Genomic DNA, 17,725 nt, shown 5'->3' with positions numbered 1-17,725 from the left:
CTAATATTGCTGTATTGCTATAGATGATAACATTGAAAATGGCAACATACCTGTTTAGCTTTGAAACAAAATTGTTCCAAAATAAACCTTATATATAAATGTTTATAAACACTGATTATTCAGTGTCGTTTTACTCTAATTCACCCCAAGGGATTTATTGATAAGAACCTGGATTACCCTCCTCTTCCGAGGCGAATCACAACAGCCACCCATGATCCTGGGACCTGGATGAACACCAAGAGACCCGTGACTGCCACGCAGGCGCACCAGAGAGACCCACAGCCATTATGCAAGCTTTGTATGCTTTATTGTTGTAGCCGTGCCCGTGTGGTGGCTGGTGGTCTCGGAGCCTCTGGCTCTAAAACTCAAAGTCTGGCAGCTCTTCTGGCTCCTCCGGCTCCTCCTCCACGGGACGGCGTCTGCGTCTCCTATTTGGGGGCCGGCGCCTGCCGGTGGGGGGGCTACCTGTTTCATCTTGGCCAGCGTAGCCGGCATGGCCCCTCATCCGCGTGTTCCGGCGGCGGGAGCGGCTCTGGCCGGCGCGACGTGTCTTGTGCAGGTTTGGCTGGCTCCTGCTCCTGCTCCTGCGAGCCCTGCCCCTCCTCCGTCTGTAACCGGCCATGGTGGTGCTGGCTGAGCGGCGTATGTGGCTACCCTGCTTTTATAGGGGTGCCCGGGTGGAGCCCTTTGTGACACCAGGGCTTTACAGAACCAACCTCACCAGTGTTGTCACAATGGCTGCATGGCCACGCTGGCCACACATGGGCTCCATGGCTACTGGCCAACCCCAGCCCACATGAAGTGGGCAGCTGTGTCTTCAGGGGCCTTGCTTCACCACCAGCACGTGCCAGTGGGTCTGCTGGACACCGACCTGACATGGCAGAAGTAAGAGGAGAGGCCGGGCTCTCTAGCAGTGCAGGAGACAATACACAGGCAGAGAAGCCCACTGCAGTGGTGGCAGTGGTGTCAGTGATGGTGTTTCCAGCTTTGATTGCATGTAGGTCTTTTGCTTTTTCTGATAAACTGCCTTTTATCTCGAGTAATGAGTGTTCTCAATTTTACTCCAGCAGTGAGGGAGTGCCTTTGAAGTGCTTTGTTTCCGGCTGGGGTTAAAGTATGACCCAGTTCCACAGGGCTCCATCTTAGACCCTGTGCTCTTCAACAGCTTCAAAAATTACTTGGACGCAGAACTGGAAGGGATAGTAAGTAACTTTGCAGATTATACAAACTTGGGAGAAGCTTGTTGATTCCCTCCAAGGGAAAGAGGCCCTGTAGAGAGACCTCAACAAAGAGAGGACTGGACAATCACCAACCACATGAAGTTCAACAAGGGAAGGTGCTGGATTCTGCACGTGGGATGCGGCAACCTGGGATGTACATACAGAATGAGATGCTGGAAAGCAGTGCCATGGAAAGGGACCTGGGGGTCCTAGTCTACAGCTAGTTGAATATGAGTCAGCAGTGCCCTGGCAGCCAGGAGGACCAACTGTGTCTGGGAGGGCGTCAGGCAAAGCATCACCAGCCGATCAAGGGAGGGGGTTGTCCCACTGTGCTCTGCACTGGTGTGACCTCACCTTGAATATTGTGTGCAGTTTTGGGCACCACGATATAAGAAAAGATATTCAGCTATTAGAGAGTGTCCTGAATAGCCTGAAGCTGTGTCAGGAGAGAATTAGGTTACATATTAGGAAAAAGTTCTTCACCTAGAGGGTGGTTGGGCACTGGAACAGGCTCCCCAGGGCAGTGGTCATAGCACCAAGCCTGTCGGAGTACAGAAGAGTTTGAACAATGCTCTCAGGCCCATGGTGGGATTCTTGTGGATGATCCCATGCAGATCTAGGAGTTGGACCTTTATGATCCTTACGGGTCCCTTCCAACTCAGAATATTCTGTGATTCTCTACGGTTAAATTGAAGTCTTAAAATATTTAACTCCTCATTTTTTTGGTAGATGATTTCAGGTATGACTGAACTAAAGTTTTAAGTAGGACATGTGAAAGTTTTAATCAGAGCTTAGATTCTTTAAATTTTGATATTTTTTTTACCTCTTGGTTAATAACTACAAAGTGTTTAGTTTTCTCTTTTTGTTACACTGAACTGAAGACATAGTAAAAGTTTCATGGGGATGGAATCATCAAAAGGATGATGGAGTGAGTTCTCTTATCAGTAACGTTTGTTTATTTTAATTCTGTCCTTGTCCTTACTTGTTATTTCATGTTGAGGAACAGTCAACTAATTCTTAGTATGCTTACTGAATTTTTTTCAATTTTCTTTCATAAAAATTGAGCTATGATGTCATCAGTAGATGTAGATAAGGTTTTCTTCTCACAACTAGAGGAAGAACAGAAATGCTGATCAGAAGTTTTGAAAACATTCCTGTTATGGTGGTAGGAGACAGCAGTTTCTTAATACCTGGAAACTTATCTCAATCCCAATCAGTTAGGAAATAGCTCGATGGAAGTGAAATAGCTGGATGCAAGCGAAAGCATCCAATGTGTTTTTAGTGGTTTATGTGAAAGGGGCCATTGGATTTTAGTTTTTTTACAAGATTTTGTAACATTAGAATTACTACCTGTGATACTGTAATTGAACAGTAAAGTTTGTCTTTTATGTTTCAATAACATTGAAAGCTGAATTTAGTTAGTGTTACAAGAGGCTTTTGCTCAAGGAGCAAGAGTAAGTGATATCCACAAGTGTGTGAGTGTATCAGTAGACTTTGATCATTTCCCCATGGTGATTGTACCATTTGGTGTCGATGTAGCTTTAGTGGGACATGCACCCTGTGGTAGGAAATGTTTTAATTTGCAAGCCAGCTAATGTTCTGAGCAGGAGAACAGGGGCCAAATGGCCTATGAGAACTAAACTTTTCTCATAGAGCTGGAAATTCTGTCGACTGGGAAGAAGAATAGAGAGAATTCTAACTCCTCATTTTTGGAGATAGCTCTCATTTTGCCAAAATAAGCATAATAAACCAGACCTGTACCTAACGGTAACTCACTTAGCTTTTATAGGTTTCATATATTTGCTGCATAAACCCCTTCATTATTTGTGTTGCTTTTACTTGAACTCCTTTATTGGAGAGTCTGTGAACCCCACTCAGGACTAAGGCAGGCTATGGAAAGGCTCTCAGTCAATTTAATGGGATCAAAATGGAAAAAGACATATAATTTTTGAAGTACATGAGATGTGATAGTAAACCCCTGAAACTAAACACTGCTTTATGATTAATAATGAATGTTGCTGGTATATTTGATTAATGCTGTGACCAATACTATCTTTTTGGAGGCTTAAGCTTGAAGTGGACAAAAGAATGAAATTAAAAGGGTGTTCTTGTATCAATGTGGGATTGGTTTCTGTTACTACTTTCCGTGTCATAGTTTTCTTAGTATTCATATTAATCTAGGTGTATTTAATGACAGAATAAGCTGGTGAATGTAATGATAGGGCTTTTATCTATACTTCAGCCAGCTCTGGTGAAAATATTGATTCATTTATGGTTTCTTATTCTCTGGAGTAAAGTTATTCTTAAGACTGACTACCGAAATAGTTTTCTGCAGCCATAACCTTTACCTGGTGTAGTTAATGGGAAATGTGTTAAATAATTTGCTACGGCTAATACTACTAGATATTGAGGAATCAATATCTCTCTCATCTTTAGTTGCATAAACCCCTTTTGTCACTGTGGGATGTATGCAGTCACAACTGCATCAGATCTTTCTCATGTAGATATTTAAGCATTTTCCAAGTAATTTATTACCTTCTTCCTTCTTTTTCAGTTACAGGTTGGTTAGGATGTATTTGTTGCACTAATGCTTCATTACATGCATTATTCATTTTTGTAAAATACTTTCCAAATAAAGGTTACTTAAAAATGTTTTGGTATAAGTAATATATCTCTTTAGATACCTTAAGAATGTGATATCCAGTAGTTAGTGGTACTACAACTCTGCAATGAGGTGAAGGTCTGTCTCCCTGTGACTTATTTAATGCTGTCTGTTCATTTTGTTCATTACTATGAGCAATTTAGCTCTTTCAGATACTATTCCTCATGGTGACATTTTAAAGCTTATTTATCTCAGCTCAACTTTGCTTGTTTTGCAAGTAACAGTGAGCAGTTTAATAAATTGCATCACTGTTGTAGAAACCTGTTAGCTTGAATCATTATTCTTGATGGTTGCTGATTTATATACTTAAAACACCATGTTACAAAACTGGCTTAGAGTCATCTCTGAAATACATCCTACATGCTATAAGCTAGCAGATTTTATGGCAAGGCCTGGAAAATCTTGACTGCCAGAGCAATCAGAGTGATGCCTTGAAGTACAATAGTGCAACCTGAACAAAATAATGCATTTGAATCAGCTGCTGCATATAAGACACCTCAGCTGTTATTTGACAATTTGAAAATAGAAGGGAACAAAGTACTGGCAAACAGATACACTTCAAAAAGATTATTAATAATGAGGCATAAGATATTTTCCAAAGTGCCAGAAAAATTATCAACTGGGTAAAGATGTTCACACCTTTTCCTAAGAAAGGACATAGAATTCACTGAAATTTGAAAGGAAATAAGATCAGACTATAACAACTGTTCTAATAATTGGTAGTGGGGAATTTTACATCTTCTTTCAAAACACCTCAAAATGTTCATGGACATTTTAGTACTACGTATTTATTAGTTTAGTACTACGTGTGTTTTCAAGCAGCATGAGTAACTTGAAATGCTACAAAGAAGACAGAAACATCAAAATATCTAAGCATCTCACAGAGGATTTTGGATTAGGACTAGTTTGAACTGAAAACTGAGAATGTCTTTCATAGAATTACAGGATCATTAAGGTTGGAAATGACCACTATGATCATTGAGTCCAACTGTTAACCCAGCACCACTGCACTGATCACTAAAGCATGTCCCCAAGTGCTATATGCACATACCCTTTGAACACTTCCAGGGATGGTTATCCCACTCCTTCCCTGGTCAGCCTATCTGAATACCTGACCAGCCTTTCAGTGAACAAATTTTTTCCCAATATCCAATCTAAACTCCTATTGGCACAACTTAAGGCCATTTTCTCCTAACACTTGTTACTTGGCTGAAGTGACTTACCCCCACACTGCCACAATTTCCTTTCAGGTAGTTGTGGAGAGAACAAGGTCTCCCCTGAATCTCTTTTATCTAGGCTAAACAATCCCAGCTGCCTCAGCTGCTCCCCAGTTGACTTGTGCTGCAGACACCTCACCAGCTTTGTGGCCCTTTTTTGGACACGCTCAAGAACCTCCATGTCCTGTTGTCAGTGATCCAAAACTGAACACTGGATTTGAGGTGCAGTCTCACCAGTGCTGAGTACAGGAGGACTCTGGTACTTTCTAGAGGTTTGAGTGAAGACTTAAACTACAGTCTATAAAGGCAAAATTAAACTTTATCAGTAAAAATAATGGCTTAAAAGAGACTTAATTCCTTAATTTTTTTTTTATTCTACTGTGTGCTTAGTCAATGCCATCATCATTCTTTTCTGTTTGCAGTTAATATCCTGAAGGAGGTGAGAAATTCTTTATCTAAACTTTAGTACTGTAATCTTAAAGAAAGTGCTTCATAATGATATTTTTAGTATTAATGTGATCTATTATACTTGTAGCTACTATCCAGTATGACACAAAGGGGTGATGTTACAGGCTTATGAAATAGTGCTTAGTTTATAGAGTATGACAGATATCAACAAAATTATTCTGCAAGAAGCTTAGGCTTAGCTTCTGTAAAGAAACAGAAGGTAGTAAACAGAGAATGGAGGTATTGTACAGGTGGTGTCTAAGAACAACCCTACTGGCTCAGATCAAAGTATTATTTGTCTCAGCAGTCTGATTTAACATGATCCATCAGCAGTGGTTTAGAAGAAAACATAAAAACTTCCCCAAAATAATGTCCCAGCTACTGAACCTTTCAGTGGTTTTGTCTTCCATAATTCTGTCATGCCTTTTTCTGAAGCTACACACATTTATTTTTATATTTTAGTTTGGGTTTTTTTTGATGGGCTTACAGAGAAACATTGAGGACTTGATTAGCATTTAGATATCAGGCAAACAAAATGGTGAATGGAAAAGAGAACAAAAATGGAGATCTCAACCAAAGGAGAAATGGGAAATTGTTCACACAGAATTTTGGTGTTTGAAGTAGGAGGCAATTTAGAAGTGAGCACAGCCTAGATTCAGAGGCAGTGCCCCAGAGGGACTACTGAGGGGCAGAGATGGGCTATTCAGTAGAAAGTGAACAGGGTAGTTTCAAGGCCTGAAATGACAGGAAAAAACCTGAGCTACCTCTTTGTACTGAGTCTTCAAAGGACTGTCAACACGCTGGCAGATACCAATTTAAACAAAAACATCTCCATATCTTTATTTTGCAATGCATATTTTTTATGATTTTTCTTAAATACCTCCAAAATGTTCTTGTAAAATCTAGTACTTTTGTCTCAGTTGAGCCAGTTCTTTAAAGCTGGCCAGCTCTGGAACAGGCCTTTCCAAACTCATAATTATTTGCTGTTGGCAATCAGTAAATTCTGGATGCCATTTCTTTAGGTCAGAGACTTTGCTTTCTGGATCATGGTGATTTTTGCTGTGTTCTTATTGTCCTCACTTAAGCAGCACATAATAAACCCCAGTAGAAAAAATTAATTCTCAAAAATCTGGCATATTGACTTCAGTGGAGTAGAACACAGATCAGAAATAAAGATCCTGTTTTTGTATAAATATCATTGATTTAGAAAAGGGAAGAAAAGAGTAGAAAATGAAATGCAAAAATGACATATTATGTAATTTTTTTTCCTAGTTAAAATGTGTTTTATGAGACCCTGAGGCTCTTATAGCTCTTAAATTGTCATTAACCAGCAAGGCTCTTTTATTATCATATTTGGAGAAAAAAGTAACCTAGAGAGGTGAAAATTTTCTGCCCTCCTTTTAGAGACCAATGGTTGTTTTCTGCTCGGGTCACACTAGAGATTGGGGGTAAAAAGAAAAGGAATTTTTAGGAGTGCTGAATTGACTATTTAAATTCATTTTACAGTATCTTGCTTTCCTGACATGTTTACTTTACAAATGCTTCAGCTCATGGCCATGACTTATTTTGAATGGCAAAGTATATAATTAACATCAAGGTGAAAGGCGATTATGCGTATAAATACTGCACTATGCCCTCCAGAAACCACTTATGAAGCCAATTTAGGTTACACATAGTTCAGTCTCTCAGAAATCCTACTTAATAAAGCCCTGAGGCACTCTCTTTTACTGAGCAGTTAACAGAAAGCAAATTCCTGGTGTGATTGGGGGGAAAAGATAATTTTTGGAAAAGGGTGAGGAACCATATGAGACAAACAAATGTTTCTTCACACACTTCTGCTGAAAGCTGAAAATGCAATTTGAATGGGCAGTTAAGATGGAGAATAACATAGTCCAAAAGTACTACAGTGAAAGTGCTTGTATATGAAGTACAGTGATTTATGCTTGAGATATTCTATCCATCCCCTTCTATCCATTTTTTCCTGACTATTTAAATAGATGTTTCCCAAGAACCCTCCCCATGAAGACATACTGAAGAGGGATTATTCTCAGCATTTGGCATATCAGTTGCACCATGAAACCCCTTGGAGGTCCTTGCTTATGCAGGCACATACTGACAATTTCAAAAGAGCTGAATGGCAGTAAGCATTAGATTCTCATTTGCAGTCATCGTATTCAGAAATCCAGCCCTAGAAAGACAAGGTTTTATTCAGTCAAGTAGTATGGTAGTCACTCGTTACAATTTGATTATTGACAATGTAGACAGAAACAAGCTACGTATGAAAACATTGTGCAATAACACTATATAAGAACCATGTGTTATCATGTGATACTGGAACAGTTGTTATCAACTTGACATATTTGGACTTCAGCTTGGATTTCTGAAGCTGACTAGATTATGGACTTTTATGTAAGACATCTCTATGGTACTTCTGCCAAAACAGGACTTTGTGTCATTATTCACTGATTTCTTTGGACCAAGATAATTCCCACTGGTATCCTTGCTGGTCAGAAAATCAATTATATTAGGCTCCTAAACATACATAATTGCATTACTACTCCATTTTTTAAACTCTCAAAATGCAGAGAAGTGCTGTTATCAAATCAAGATAGTCATGTATCTTATATATTTAATAGTTACTGTTGTAGTCGGCACTTATGAGGAGAGAATAAAAGATTTGCTGTTGTTGTATGATCAATTCTATTTCCACTGTTTATTTTGACATCTATTCTTGTGATAGCTTGATTTGCAGATATACATAAACTTTGTACACATCCACACAAGATGAGTAAATTTTGCAGCTGACTGGTTGTTTCAATGTCTACAGTTACCCACATGCTATACTGATTTTAGTTCAGTGAACCCAATGGTTGGCACTTACTCAGTGTAAGGCAGAGCCATTGCAATGCTGCTTAGCGTCAGAAGGGACTGCATTTCACTGTGCAGTAGTGATGTGGCTATAAGATCTGCAAAATAGTTTTAAAGATATTTTTTCATTATTAAAAATATATGAATCCACTGCCCTTGTAGAACAAAGGACAGATATAAATGCTCTTCTACTAGAAGGCAAAGGACAATAGTTGGTTACTGTGAGTGGTTCCTGTTTCGTTTGTCATTCACATGTTCTGTGTCTCCCCAGCTATCCTCTGAACATACAGCGTCACCAGAGGTCGGACGAGGGTTCAGCAGGAGCTGAGCATTGAACTCTGAAGTCCTCTCACACTGACACCTCCACTGACTTCTGGTGCTGACTGTTCTGACTGTTTGAAAAGAGAAGGGGGACATCACTGCCCTCCCTATCAGCATGGTGGGGGTACTATAAGGAATTACTGTGACTACTACTAAAGGCAGGCAGGTATTGCAGCTTTAGGCTGTCTTCTTTTTCTATGCACAACTGCTCTGAAATTCAGATGATCAGACAGTCTCACAGCCTGTAGCGTAAGAAAGGCAGGAAAATAAGGATCTATTCATTAGTTGCCAAGTGGGTAGTTTTCAGTGCTGCTTTCAATGAAAAAATACTGCCTGTGAGGTTTTTTCTGCTACTGGCACAGAGGAGATCTCTAGATGTGATAGTACTGGGTTGGAAGGGATGCATTAATGTAGTCTCCTTCCACTGTTGAGAATTGGCTTGTTAGGGACCTTTTTTACACTCAGAGGACACAGGGAACATGAAATTTGTCTTTCCTTGGTACATAATGTCCCTTTTAACTTAAACTACTTAAATAGTACACTCTTAACACCTTCCAAGCCACATTTCCCCAGGTATGGTTTACTTTTCTGCTGTTTCATCCCGTACCTCAGTACTGACTGGCCCAGTGATCTGCTTCCCCTGCACTCATCTCTGTGCTACCTGCTATTCTACATGCTCTCCCTTTTCTGTATAACAGCCTGCTCTTTCTCTTGTGAGCTCTCTCCTTATGCAAATTCCTTCTTCTAACTATTTTTGAGGTGCTGTCAGGAAACGAAAGAACAGTAATGAGGCAGTTAGATGGAACTGACAGTTCAATTATTTATTTTTAAAGAATGCATATATTAAAGAATTCAAATTGGATGGGCCAGATCCTTATCTGATATTGCACTTCTATGTCAAGAGAGTAGCTCTGAATTGTGCCAGAGAAATCTCTCTCTTAATGTGTACCTTTTCTTTTTTTTTAATGGTAGTTGATTTTTCTGGGAACTCTTGCTATGTGTGCTGTTTCAGCACATATGAGTGATAGTAAAGAAATCTTTTGGCATTGAATCCCACTATTGCTAGACAGATAGTTGTATCCTTGGAGTACTTTAAGCCACAAGAACACCTGGCAGCACAGTGTGTGCTCTCTCAGATCATGCCTGCGGGATTTCATCAGTGCAGTGCTGCTGAGGCACTTTGCAGCACAGCAAGGGGATTATACAGTTCTTTCTGAATCGGAGATCACACCAGTAATCCATCATTCAAAAGTTTTAAAAACAACAGAGTACTATTATTGAAGAGACATAATTGTCACTGTTCAAAATAACATTCTCACCTATTATTTAGCCAGACCCCAAACAAATTGTCTACAAGAGTACATATTTTATTAAGTATTCTCTCTTGTTTCAGAAGCATGACAAGCAACTATGAGATAAAACTACAAAAAGCATCTTTGGCATCTTGTCCTGGAACGTTGTTTTCTGGATAAAGCTTAGGTTACACCTATTCTGACCTTGAAATAACTTTCAAAATCAGGGCTATTGTTCAATTCTTCCTTTGATGTTCTTTGTAATTTTATTTTCATTCAATTCCTGTGAACTACAGGATGGTGAAAGAAGAAGTGGTAAAACTTTTTATGAGGACAGTGAGGCTGGTCAGCATCTTTTTTAATTGAAATCCTCTCACACATCTGATTTGAAGGCAGCTGTTTTTGTAGTCAGCATGAGGAAAAATCAGGACAACATGCAACTCAGATAAACTTTCAAGTTTATGTGTAGGAAAGATTGTTTTTAACTGTAAGTAGAACAAGGAACTTCTTGCAGCTGTGGAGACTCTTTGTACAACATACAATTCTAGTTCAAATGCTGTCCAGGTCACTAGTGCTCATTGTTCAATTCTTTTTTGAGCTACTAGAAGGTAGCAGAAGATACCACTGCTGGTGCCGTAGCTGATACTGTCACCTGAGAGACAAGACAGAATAAACTAGAGGTTTGGAACCCCTCTGTCATCTACAGAATTGGACCCATCTCACTGGAGAGACAGCATTGCAACTGGCTACATTTTACTTAACCAGTGCATGAAAGTGTTTAGTCTCCAGCTATAACTGTCAATCAAGCTTGAAAGTGACTTTTAAAAATTTAAGCCAGTTTATAGCTGGCTGAAGTTTTAATTTTATTTAAAGACAATTATCAGTAGAAAGGTCATCAGCCTGCTTGGCTGTCACTAGCACCAGGCTGCATATACGGTACAGCTAAGTATCAACATTTCTAGGAAATTGGATGTACTCCATGTCAAGGATTTATTCTTGGGACATAAACCCCATCTCGGAGCCAGTTCAAGACACTAGGCAGAACAGGTGCTGACCAAAGGACATGAGTCTGTTGATCACAACTGATGATCTGTTTTGCCTATGTTGGATATGGCATCATAAGTACAACTACTGAAAATCAACATTGAAAGAGATTATAAAAAGGCTAACATGGAGGGAGAAGGCAGAAAAGTAGTTTATCTGTGCAAATTACCTAGGTGTAAAATTTAGAAAGTTGATGTAATAATATACCTTAATTTCTCACATCCGTCAGTGTGCAGGCAAGGTGTACTGTGCCACAGTTCTGCATGGGAAATTTCGACAGAATCTAGGTCTGCTGCAACCATTCAGCTAATACAGTTATGTGTGATGACCTTTTCAGAAGGCATCAGCAGGTGAACCTCTCGTGTGATGTAGGACAACCTCAAAGAACTGGAGTTTCATAATGTTCCTGTTGACATGGCTGTGCTCAAGCAAATAGAAATATCTGAGAAGCATCTTCTTTAGGCCAGTGGGAAATGCTGGGATTACTCTGACTCTCTACAGTCACCCATCCTTTATTTTCTTGCTATACATCTCTAAAATACAAATTCATGAGTACTTGAGATTCACAAACATTTTTCATATATTCAATACAAAAGCCATGTATTAAAGAGCATATAGAAGAAAATAGCACTTGTTTTTTCCTGGAACTGAAGGTAAACTGAGATTATTAGAAAATCCTATTCTAAAGCAGTACCTTGAATGAGAAAATACCAAACCGTTTAAAGCAAGTTCATATCAGGATAAATATCCAAAGTCCAGCTTGTTTGGTTTTTTTTTTGGTTCAGCTGAGTTTTCTGCAAAGTCTTTGCATTATGAGACCTTTCTTGTAATTTTAGTCGAAGTCTGTAAGATGGGATGTATATATGGTGTTACAGGGAAAAGAACCAACACATGAGAAACTAGAGAACTGGAAGTATTCAGCCGGAAAAGAGGTTTCAGGGTGACCTAATTGCAGCCTTCCAGTACCTGAGGGGAGCCTACAAGAAAGATGGAGATACACTATTTACAAGAGGATGTAGTGACAGAACAAGGTGGAATGGCTTCAAACTGAAAGAGTAGGTTTAGACTAGATAGCAAGAAGAGATTCTTTACTGTGAGGGTGGTGAGACACTGGAACAGGTTGCCAAAGAAGTTGTGAATGCTCCTTCCCTGAAAGTGTCCAAGGCCAGGTTGGATGGAGCTCTGAGCAACCTGGTCTAGTGAAAGTGTTCCTACCCACAGCAGGGGTGTTGGAACTGGATGATGTTTAATGTCTCTTCCAATTCTGGCAATACTATGATTCTATAATAGAAAACACCATGCCTTAATACAATAGAAAATACTGCAAAAATATCCTATTGTATGTTCTTCATCCTTTTGTGGAGTTTTTCTGAATTTGAAATACAGTTGGTTAAGCCTCTGAGGACTATTTTCCTCTGTGTAGACACAATTAATGGTGTAGACACCATTTTATAATACATGAATATGCATGCAATGCTTTACAGAAAAGTATTTGGTGTCTCAAGGAGTCTATAGTTCAGAGAAAGAAGAGAAGAAGCTATGTTGGAGGGTAAGACCCTATAGAGATGGAGACATCTCAAAGTTATTGTTGGAGTAGGTGGTATATCTGAAGTATGTAGGCAGTGGCTTTTACAAGTTTGTCTTTTTTTCTTCATTATTTATTTTCTACCAATGGGAAGCTGATATTTCTGCTTTTGCTTCCTTTTTTCAGTAACTCTCATATGCTCTTATGATTTTATTTTTCATATTATCATAAGTTGTGAACTTATGAAGAGAACATGTGCTAATGCTATTTCTGAGAGTCGCAAGTCACAACTATTCAGATGCACTTCAGGAAACAATGTCATTTTTCATGATGTCTTTAGACTAATTTAGTAGACAAAAGCAACAAAATGAAATGGAGAAAGAGATCGAAGTTCAGTTGCCATTGTATTTGCCATCACCTACTCTTGAATACAGAAAATTATTTAATTTATGATACTAATTTGATCATTGTCCTGACTGAAGCAACAGGACTGTGGGATGTCACCGTGACATGTAGCAAGGAATCTAGCTGTACATGCAAGACTACCTTCAGACCAACATTCTGTGGTTTTAAAATAATTGGAGAGAAACAATTAAGGCTGGACATTATTGTTGTTACTCTTGTATATTTCAGGTACAGACCCATGAAAAATAAAAGGCTTTTAGGCAATTTGTTATATGTTAAGTAAGTACAAACCCCTGTGTCAGATGAGCTTTAATGGAGCTTTCAGTGGCAAACATGTGGAATGTTGTTCTGGCCTTATGATAGGTAGCACTTTGCTCTACCTTTTGCAGAAGGATCTACTGCAACTCCTGCCCAACTTTACCACTACATAGTGCTGGCTTATTTCTTATGTGATATCTGACTCATGTCAGGAAGCAGCAAATTGTAATTTATTTTTAAAATGTAAATTTTTCATGTTTCATTACTGTGTTATAAAGGCTTCTTCAGGGTTCCACTGTTTGAAATAAGACTCTGAGAGTCTTTTTTTGCCATCACAATCAGAGTTCTTGCCCAAATCTAGGCTGTCAGAAGCTGACAGAGCTGGGGATGAATCTGGGTCAAGGAAGGTTTTGAAAGCAACTTTTGTCAACTCAATACTCTTGCAGCTGCAGGAGTGATACTTGATCCCGCCTCCTTGATCTCCTCACTCTTGTGAGCCTCTGGTCTCAGTCCCATTTATGGGTATATTAGGAGGACAGAACAGGTCAGAACTGAAGTGGGAAAAAACTAACCAAGCTGACTTTCAGGTCACCAGTTTTACTATGTCAGAATGAAAAATAGAACAGGAAACATGGTTTTCAATTCTGACTTGGAAAATTCAAAATCCACTTGGCTGAGTTTGTGGTGTGGGGCTTTTCTATGTATGTTGTTTGTCATAAAATATTTACTGCTCAGAATGACTCAAATTCATTTTTTCAACCTGAAGACATATTTCACCGTTGTGTCGGAGTGTGCTGGCTCCAACTGGGCATGAAAAATTAACATCATATCACATCAACAGTTAAGAGGGGAATTGAACAAGGTGATTTTTTAGTTAATCTCCATTACTATGTTTTTTTTTGTTGTTGTCTATTTGAAGTACGCACAGAAAATTTAGGAAAGAAAAGAATGGGAACCCTCAGTAGGCACAAAAAGGTGCACAAAGTGTCAACTCTATTGCCCAGCTCAGCAGTGCTGACCTATAGCCAGAATTCCCTTGAGATTTGTTAACCTACTGATTTGCTTTGAGATTTCAGTCTTACAGGCAGCATGACAGTACAGGACATTTCCAGGAGTTTTTTCAGCTTTGGGATAGACAATAATAAATAAATAAATGTGGACCATTTGTGTATATGTGAGAAAAGGAAATTAGGATACAGTTGTGCTTACTTTTTGCCAAAAGTTTTCAAAAATTTTTATCCTTCCTCCACAATTATCTAGTAATTCAGCTCATTAAACTCATAAAGTTTAATACACTTAGTAAACCAACTTAACCTGTGCTAGGCTCTTTACCAAAACTAAAAACATGTTGGTCCAATCCAGGGTTCATAAAGGTAAAAAATGAGAGAATAGCATGTGATCTTGCATGTAGAAGTGCTTCTTCAGCAGCAGGTTATTTTCTCTGTTAACAAGATAGTGTACAGCTTCCAGTGTATGGGAATAAACACATAGTACAAAGTCAGCCTTCTCAGTCTGTGGCTCAGTGGTGTCTGTAAGAACAGTGCAAGTGTTGAAACAGCTAAGGATAGCAACATCTCCTTTCCTGATGTCATAAAAAGAAACAAACCAAGGATTAAAAATTATGGGGAAAATTAAATAATTGCAAGCACTGTATAGTAAAGACAATTTTTTTTCACCACTATTACTACTGAAAATACTTTTAACTTAATCAAAATGTTTTCCATATCAAGTGACAAAGTTAGTCCAGTAACTTTTAAACTATGTTTTGTAGATACTTCATGGTGTCCTGACATAAAAAAGGCAGGGAATTTACAACCACGGAAAGGCAGATCAGTAAAACTGAATGCAGGTTATACATAACATTTATTTTTCATTATTGATTCTGGATTTTTTTGAATGCCGCTCCATTTGCCTCTGCAGCAGTAAAACGAGACTTGTCAGCTTAATGGCCAACACCTAACTTGCTAAAGATTTCTCAGTCTTGTACGTGGTACTGGGTTTCTAGTGCTGTAGAGAAGTGTTTCAGTGCAGATAAATTAAAGCCCTTCAGGGAAAGTTATAGTGGTCTTTAGCAGAGAGCTATTGCTAGAGCTTGCCAATCACAGGTGCACTTTAAGGTTTATAGGACCTCATTTTGATTTTCTAAAGCTTATGCTTTTTACTATCATCCCCTTTTTTTTGATTTAAAGAAAATAATTGCCTGCTACTACAGTGTCTACCCTCTTGTGCTATAGAAAGCTTAGCAGTGCCTTCCTTATGCCTCTCCATCTGACTGCTGTGCCTCAAGTGCTTTGGAAACCTTCCCCTTGAGCTTAAAGAAAAGAGGAATTTGGTGTCTTTGTTATGTAAATCAAGGGAAGAAACAATTGTTTTGTGTTGCCAAAACCCAAGGCACTACAGGGATTTGCATTTTTTCATTTAAGTGTGTTTTGAAGACTCCAGTCCCAAAATCCCTCTCCTTAAAAATGTGAAGTCAACATAAATATTACTGAGATAAAGAAACCCCTTAATGCTGGAGGCTCAGGCAGCCAGACTCTCTGCATGGTTGATCAGTGCTATCAGTCAGTAGCTGTACAGACTTTCTTTGATTAGGGCTCATTTAATGACAAACTTTTCTTTGCAAAAACCCTTTGTGTGTCCTGAGAACTGTAACTCTGCCCCAGAAAAACTCCACCAGTGGCCTGGCACCATACTCTCAGATTGGACTACAGGGTCTTGGCATTTGGTTTGAGGCCCTTCATAGACATTGTTTTCCGGATCCAGCTACATATGTGGAAGAAGTTACTGACCTCAGCTGTGCTTGGTTGCTCTGGTATTTCTGCTGATGTTTCTAAGGTTAAGTAACATTGTAAAGAACACACTCTAGGGTCTTCTTAACCTTCATGGAAGAAGAGCCCAATGTAGGATGGGGTCAGGATGCAGCACTGGTGCACACAAATGATTTTCCACAGCCACATCAGATGTAAACCAAGAGTCCTCTTCTTCAGATGCTCTCAACCTAAGGAGACTGTATCCATTGTGGAGCTTAACTGCGCTGTATCAGCTTTCTTTAGTGTAGGTGCTGAAAGTGCTCTCTAGTTTGCTGATTCAGGTAAAATCATAGAGGTCAACTCAAACCATGGCTCAAGATGACATACTTGATTTTATCTGAACAAATTAAGAAGTGTTGAAGGGTTCAGCTGACATATCTGTAGATGTTTTTGGCTCTAACAAAAGGTGGAGCAAAACACGGTAAGCATTCTCTTCTGCAGTGGCATAGCTGGATCTAGCAGACAGTAGCTGTAACCTTCAGTTCATTCTTTTCCAGAGAAAAAGATTATTTTTTTTCTAATTCGGTGGCTTAGAAAGCAAATAGGATTGTTCTAGATTCATCCAAATGCTTAATTTACAGCAATCAGATAGTAACTTTAAGTTTCTGCATGATGTTGGGCAAAGACCTTTGCTGTCTTCCTTTCAGCTGCAGCGGAGCAAACACTGGGAGTGTTTATGAGGCATTTTGATTCAGATGTCTTCTCAGTAATCCTGAGGCTAACAGAGAAATTCTGCTTATTAATTCTGCTTTGAAGCACAAACAGGTAAGCAGCAATGTCAGATCTCATTTTACCCTCCAGAGTTTGTCACTGAACAACTCAGCATCCCTGAATTATTCACAACACAGAGTACCAGCAAGTGTCAAGATCAGTAACCATCAGCCAAACAAGAAATCTGGGCTGGGAGTGGTAGTTTTGCACTATCAGGAGAGCCTGAATTTGAGAAATTAGATGTTCTTGCTATTTCATGTTCAGAGCAATTTAATAGAAAAAAAAATACAGGCCTGGCCATCTAGGTGTTTTTGAGTTCACCCATTTATTCCATTTGTAAAAAAAAAAAGGGTTTTCTTACCTTTTCTAAAATTGATTTTGTTTCAATTGTACCATCATACCTGCAAAATAATTTCATTGATGATTTTAGAATCCTTTCAGCTTCATGTAGATTAAACAAAAGTTAAATTCTGGTCCCAGTATCCACATGTACTCTGGATAATTCTTGCAAAAACTAAAGCTAGTGCTAAGGACCACAGCCTTTGGTGATCTTCAAGATTCAGTGCACTACTATAATAGCAGGCCCCTATAAAACAGTTTAAGTTAATTCAGCTGTAGATTTTATTTCCATGGTAGAGTCTCTTGAGGCTTGTCAGAAACTATAAAATGATGGGTAATTTAGATGACTGACATTCCTGAAAAAGCATTTGCCCCTTTGATTGAAGAAAAATATCTTGTTAAAAATAGTTTGAAGTCAGGATATGCTAATTAAACTAGGAAAATATAAAAGAGAAATCCCACTAAAATTAATTCTGATTATGATTATGAGCAACATCAGCCTTTCTTTGTCTGTGGATGTTTCCACTAAGCAGAAGGAGTGAATCAATACTTGTAAGTGCTATGGCCCTTAGATGTGCCCTGAGAAGGTTGAACAGCTTCTTCCAT

The 17,725-nt window shown here is 39.0% G+C and overlaps 1 long non-coding RNA gene across 2 annotated transcripts; it reads left to right on the top strand.

Annotated features, from left to right (window-relative positions):
* The first annotated feature begins 866 nt into the window (after positions 1-866).
* Positions 867-16,752, top strand: LOC113944814. Of its 2 annotated transcripts, none has more exons than XR_003526816.1 (3): positions 867-997; positions 5,133-5,371; positions 16,717-16,752. It is a non-coding gene; the product is annotated as an uncharacterized LOC113944814 (long non-coding RNA). The 2 variants fall into 2 exon arrangements; XR_003526815.1 differs by lacking the exon at positions 16,717-16,752 and adding an exon at positions 7,544-7,680.
* Positions 16,753-17,725: the final 973 nt, after the last annotated feature.

The sequence above is a fragment of the Corapipo altera genome, unplaced genomic scaffold, assembly GCF_003945725.1.
Source record: "Corapipo altera isolate COAL_440 unplaced genomic scaffold, ASM394572v1 23, whole genome shotgun sequence".
Taxonomy (NCBI): domain Eukaryota; kingdom Metazoa; phylum Chordata; class Aves; order Passeriformes; family Pipridae; genus Corapipo; species Corapipo altera.
The sequence above is the reverse complement of the archived record's forward strand: the minus strand, read 5'-3'. Positions and strand labels throughout refer to the sequence as shown.